The 6846-nt window shown below is 44.4% G+C and overlaps 1 pseudogene; it reads right to left on the bottom strand.

Moving 5' to 3' along the window:
- Positions 1-265: 265 nt before the first annotated feature.
- On the bottom strand, positions 266-384 carry LOC112438928 (U6 spliceosomal RNA; annotated as a pseudogene).
- Positions 385-6846: the final 6462 nt, after the last annotated feature.

Here is a 6846-nt window from a genome sequence, read left to right on the forward strand (position 1 = left end):
TGCCATATTGTGGGGAAGCCCAGGTGTCATGAAGAGGCCAAGCAAAGGTGGTTTGGCCAACAGTCCCGCTGAGGTCCCAGCAGAGATCCAGCATCAATCTCCAGACCTGTGAGTAAGGCAGTCATCTGACCAGTCCAGTTCCCACCCTTAGACTCCTCTCAGCTGATGTTGAGTGGAGTGAAGACAAGATGTCCCTATGTCCCCACTGAGTCCTGCCCAATTACAGAGTCACAAAGGAGAATAGATATTTTCTTTTGTAAAAAAAAAAAAAAAGTTATTTCTTATGGAGCGGTTTATGAATTTGCATGCCATCCTTGTGCAGGGGCCATGCTAAACCTCTCTGTATTGTTCCAATTTTAGTATATGTGCTGCCGAAGCGAGCGCAGATTAAATGATTTCTATTTTTAAGCCATTAAGTTTAAGGGTGGTTTATTCCACAGCAATAGATACATGAAACATAGATAAATAGATAAATGGAAATAATACTGAAAAAGTATTTTCATATGTTTAATGATACAAATTTTTAATGGTATAAATACTGAAAAGATTTATTGCTAATTCTAAAGAAGGTAACTGACACTTTTTTTTTTGAGACAGAGTTTTGCTCTTGTTGTCCAGGTTGGAGTGCAATGGCATGATCTCGGCTCACTGCAACCTCCACCTGCCCAGCTCAAGTAATTCTCCTGCCTCAGCCTCCTGAGTAGCTGTGATTACAGGCATGTGCCAACATGCCCACCTAATTTTGTATTTTTAGTAGAGACAGGGTTTCTCCATGTTGGTCAGGCTGGTCTCGAACTCCCCACCTCAGATTATCTGCCCACCTCAGCCTCCCACAGTGCTGGGATTACAGGTGTGAGCCACCGTGCCCAGACTTTTTTTTTTTTTTTTTTTTTTTTTTGAGATGGTGTCTTGCTCTGTCACCCAGGCTGGGGTGCAGCGGCATGATCTCAGCTCACTACAACCTCTGCCTCCTTGGTTCAAGTGATTCTCCTGCATCTGCCTCCCTAGTAGCTGGGACTACAGGTGCATGCCACCATACACAGCTAACTTTTTATTTTTAATAGAGACGGGGTTTCACCAACATGGCCAGGCTGGTCTCGAACTCCTGAGCTCAGGTGACCAGATCGCCTCAGCCTCCCAAACTGCTGGGATTACAGGTGTGATCCACTGCGCCCAGCCAGACACTGACATTTTTTTTTGCTCCCGGATTCATTAGAAAATAAGAAAAGCATACTCTCCTACACTTATAATTTTTTCAGTAATTTGAGTACATCAATTTCATTCCATTTTCTCTGATGAGAAATAACAGAGTGGAAATTTGAATCCAGGCAGGTTTGCTCGAGAGCTCATGCATGTACTCATACTGTAACCTCGCCCTGTTTTTTCCAACCTGTCCTTCACTGGCTCCTTCCTATCAGCTTTCACACTTGTTTAAACCTGCCACATCTTGACAGTTTCTTTCCTTAGCCCCATGACTCCCTCTAGCTACACCTTTCTCTTTCTCCTCCCCTTCACAGCCAAAGTTATTAAAATAATTCTCCCTACTCACTGTCTCTGTGTTCTCACTTTCCACTCACTCCTGAAGACCCTTCATCTTCACTTTTGCACAATCACTCTTCTGAAGGCACTCTGGAGTTTTTAGCTCCTAGATCCAGTGGACACTTTTCAAACTTTTCTGGACTTGATCTACTGTTAGCATTCGACACTGCTGGCTCTCGCCCTAAAGCCCTCTTATATAGACTTCCATGATTCCACTTCTCCTGATTTTCCTTCTGCCTCTCCAGGCCTCTCCTTCTAAACCTCCATAGAAGGCTTTTCATCTTCTGCCTGCCTCTCAAATATCTCTCTCTCCTGGGCCATCTCCTCTCTTAAACTAACCTCTCTCTTCATTTCATTCACCTCATAAGTTCATCTTCTTTGTGCTGAAAACTCTGAAATGTGTATCTCCATTCCAAATTTCTCTCCTGCACTCCATGTCTGCATATGTAACTGCCCACTGAAATCCTCTACCTGGATGCTCACATACACCTCAAAATTCAACATAGGCAAAAGCAGAGCTTATGATTTCCACACTCTCTGCCCCCAAACTACCACTTTCTTTTCCAGCATTGCTTATGTCAGTGAATAGAATCACCACCCATCAATAGAACCACCACTCATTAGTAGAGACACCTACCAATAGACACCAAAAAAAGAAACCTTCACAATGACTCTCTCACTCTGCCTACAATAAACCACCAAAATCTATTAACTCTACCTCCCAAAGATGCCTTAAATCTATTAACTTCTTTCAAATCTCCTGCAGTTGAGAGATGATGAGTGTCTAACAATTCTTGAAGGAAACCACTTGAGTGGCTGTGCCAATAATCCATGCTCCAGTTGGCAGCCAGAAGCAACTATTTTAGGAGGTCAATCTGATCGTGTCACTCCCTTGCTTGAAATCATCCATGGTGACTCCATATTGCCCTCCTGATAAAGACCCAGCTTGTAGCTTGCCTTAATGGATTTCCTGATCTGGCTGTGCTCTTTGCTTTAACAACTTGTGGCTCCTTGGAGTGGATTAGCAACAGGCTGCCTATTCTGATTTTATTCCCATCAGTTAGAAAGTTATTAGGAATGCTGGCCTTTTTTTTTTTTTAGTACAAGGCACTTTATAGCCAACTGTCATAATATTGTTATAGTAAATATTCAATTCTATGATATCAACATGTGAATGGTGCCCTCTAGAGTTACACAGTGGAAACCCTGCATTTCTATATAAGGTGGCCCAATCATTTCATGTTCATTTATGAGAACAATCACTTGCTACATAATGAAGTTTCACTCAACGATGAACTGTCTACACAACGGTGGCCCTGTAAGATTATAATATCATATTTTTACTATATTTTTCTATGCTTGCATATGTTTAAATATACACATACTTACCATCATGTTATAGTTGCCTGCAGTATTCAGTACAGTCACATGTTGTACGGGTTTATAGCCTAGGGGCAAGAGGTTATACCATATAGTCTAAGTGTGTAGTAGGCGGTACCATCTAGGTTTGTGTAAGTACACTCTGTGATATTCACACAACAAAATCGCCTAATGACACATTTCTTAGACTGTATCTCTGTCCTTTTGTGAGGCAAGACTCTATCTAGAAATAAAAATGCCAAGGCCCCATCCCCTTAGGAGCTCACAGTCTGGTGCCATATAAGAACACCGATAAAGGGGTAAATGTCTACCTACTGCCAGCAGGGTGTGCGGGGAGTAGGAATGGGCTCTGCCACACCTATATTCTCTTGTCAGGATCTCTTCAGAGCAAGAGCTCCCATCCCTTTGGTCAAGTGATTGTCCAGGCCCAGAAGGTACCATCTATATGGTACAACAAAGCTGTACCAAAGGACAACACCTTATGGAAGAGGACCCAACCTCCAGAACAGGGAAGGAAGCATCATCTACCTTGAACACACACCCCCAAAAAACATATTCCTATCTCCATACTAGACAGCCCTGGGCAAAGCATCTTCCACCCCTACTGGATTCCAAACCTTTGGTGTCTCTGTCTCTTGTGTTAGGAGGGGATGTGAACTCTCTGAGCCAAACTTCCCTGAATTTGCATGCGTGGTCACCTACTTTGCCTCCCCGCCAGGGTGTGGGGATAATGACTGATGAGCAGCCTCTCATAATGAGGAATGAGGATGATTTTCCATGACCTCCTATGACTAACGCACACAAGCAGAGAGCGACAGAGAGGGTCAGAATTTGGTGCATGGTTCCATATAGGAAAGTCAAAGTTTGATTTTCAACTTCCTGTTTTAGTTATTCCCTTTTTCGTCATAGGAACATAAACGTACCAAGCGTCACGTTCCCTGATTGGGATCTAACTTCTGTGGGTCTGACTTGCGACTTACAACAGGGGGCTTTATTTTTAAATCATGTGACAAGCACATGTTACAGGTGGTGGTAGTAAGGGGGGATTCTGTCTATTCAGCATCAGTGGCAGAAATGGACGTGGAAGAAGTGACGTTCCGTAGAGGCTGGAGATCCTCAGACTCTTCATAAGAATAACCCACAGGCTGCCTAGAAATTCAGCTTTCTAGGCTCAGCTCCACAATTTTGCAATTTTGTATTAGCCAGTAAGGGGTAGAGTCCCAGAAATCTTCATTTTTAACTAGCATTTCAGCTGATCCTGATATAAGTGGTTAAGATAATTTGAGAGCCTCTGGTTTCCTGACAGTACATTTTTAACATAGTAAGCACGCAAATATATAATGTCAGCAGCATCCTCTGAGTTGATGTAAAGGGGCAGGCCATGGAGATAATCTTGGATTTGGGTCAGGCTACTCTTGGGAATATCAGATAAAACGTTTGTTGATATTCCTCTCAGCTTGCCTAAGAATCATTCAAAGCCATTGATTAAGCTCTCACTGTTGCCCAACATTGAATTCAGGGCTTGGGAGGGCATGAAGGAATGAGGAGTAGTGTGTGAACCTGAGAAGGCTAGGAAGTCAAACCTTACACATAGCCCCTGGCACAGAAGCTAAGCCTTAAGCCTGTCCTTGCTTCTCCCAGTTTACTTGCCACAGACTGGGACTCCAGCTGGGCTTCACCTTCCTCTGGAAGTCCTTCCAAGGGCTGACCCTCTCCCTTGGGTTCCTAGTTAGCATTAAAACCACAGAGCAAGATGAAGAAGATTTGAGAGAGCTTGGCTAAGGCTGGCTTTCTCATCTTCCTTAGGAGCACCAAATCTTGGACCCCATTCAATTCTGTATGCCCCCTACCCAGTTCTGCACTTGAACATTGCAGGTGGTCAGTAACATTTGATGAAAGAATGAATGAATGAATTGCTGGCTACACAGCCATGTCAGGGTTTCTCATGGAGGCAGCATAGCATGATGGTCAGGAGTGCACATTCAGGAATCAGTCAGCCTGTGCTTTACCCCCTCCTCTTCCATTTGTTTACAGTGACTTTGGGCACAGATTCTTTGCAGATCTTCCCCTTGAGAGGAAGAATCCATTTCTCTACCCACATCTCCATAAATCAGGGCTGGCCTTGGGACTTGCTTAGACCAACAGGCTATGGTAGGAGTGAATAACATGAGGCAGGTTATGACAAAGTGCTTCTGACATTGGCTGAGAGCCCCAGTATCCCATCCACCCTCACCAGCTCCACTTCTGGGGACTAGACCCTTTCTCCACTACTCCCACCCACTGCCACAGTCCTTCCTGACAAATGTGAGTTTTGGACCCTAGGCCTATTTGCAGCTTCTACCTTTCCCTTTTTGAGAAGCAACACTAAGATAGCCATGTAAGAAAGTCATTCCAGTTTACTGGAGGATGGGAGGACACATGAATAGCCAAGGCCCCCAACCAACAGCCAGCACCAACAGCCAGACATGGGAGAGACTATCTTGGACTTTCCAGCTGAGTTGAGCCTCCAGCTGAGTGCAACAGAGCCCTGGCGAGATCAGCAGAGGAACCACCTAGTCAACTCACAGAATCAGAAGGAATAATGAATCACTGATGTTTTAAATCACTGCATTGTGGGTTGGTTCGTTACTCAGCAATAGATAACTGAGGCACCACGCAAAGTGATTCAGACATGGACTAGGAACCCTGATATCCTGTCCACCCCTCACCAGCCCTCCTTCTAGAGACTAGACCCTCTTCCCACTACTCCCACCTAATGCCACAGTCTTTCCTAATAAATCTGGACAGGGGCCCTGGTGCTAGTCTCTGCAGAGCGTGACCTCTAAGTAGGACCCTTTTGGGAATCCTATTTGAGTTCTTTTCTTCATTCAGCAAATGTTGCTGAGTGCTTGACACGTCATAAATGCTTGTACATGCTGGTAATACATAAACAAGGCAAAAAGAAAATCCTCTGCCCTGTGGATCTTGCATTCTAGTGGAGGATAAAGGAAAAAAAAGTACAGTAAATAAAAAATAAATTATAGAGTGTATTAGAATGTGATAGTACCATAGGCAATCTAAGGGTGCTGAGATTTGAGGGGGTGCATATTGCAGTTTTAACGGGGGTAACCAGGGTAGGCCTTACTGAGGAAACAAGCCAGGCAGGTAATTGGGGAACAAGTGTTCAAAACACAAGGCTACTGCTGAAGCTCTGGAGTAGCATCGTGCCTGGAGTGTGTCTTTGGAGAATCGTGAGGAGACCAGTGTCTGAAGCAGAGGGTGTGAACAGGGAGAGGCATGTGGAAGAAGGTATCAAAAATAACACATTTTCTCACATAAACCTATGAGCACTCATTGGAATGTGTGCACTGGAACCAGTCTACAAAATGCATAACTAGCTGATACCTACGTCTGCTGTCCTTTATGCAGATAAACTTACATAACCAGTGCTATTTTTTGTATCATGGGTCCTGTGACTATGGACCTTCAGAAAATGTCTGTGAGAAATATTCCAGTATGGAAGAGCCTCTGCTAGAACTCAAGGCTCCCAGCATCCTTTGTCACCCAATTCTGTGACCAGAGCCTGGGCAAGAACATCCAAGGGAATTGGAGGGAATGAGTGTACAGGAGACAGATTCACAGCAATGTCCCTGTCATGGGGAGAAGGGATCAAGCATTCGTGTGATGCTCCTTCACATAGGTGGGAAAAATGTCGAAATGAGTATGTGTCTAATATCTACCTTCCCTCCTAAGCTCTAAACTCCTAGAGAGCAGGGGCTGTGTCCCTCGTGACAAGGGGGAGCTAAGAAAAATTGTTACCCAACAGAATGGACACCCGGACTTCCTGAAGTCATCACAGGATCCAATTCTACTCTCACGCATTGCGTGGAAGGATACATCTACTGTAAGTGAGATGCAGATTTGAGGCACAAGGGCTGACACACAGTA

This window comes from Pan paniscus, chromosome 12 (assembly GCF_029289425.2).
Source record: "Pan paniscus chromosome 12, NHGRI_mPanPan1-v2.0_pri, whole genome shotgun sequence".
Lineage (NCBI taxonomy): Eukaryota > Metazoa > Chordata > Mammalia > Primates > Hominidae > Pan > Pan paniscus.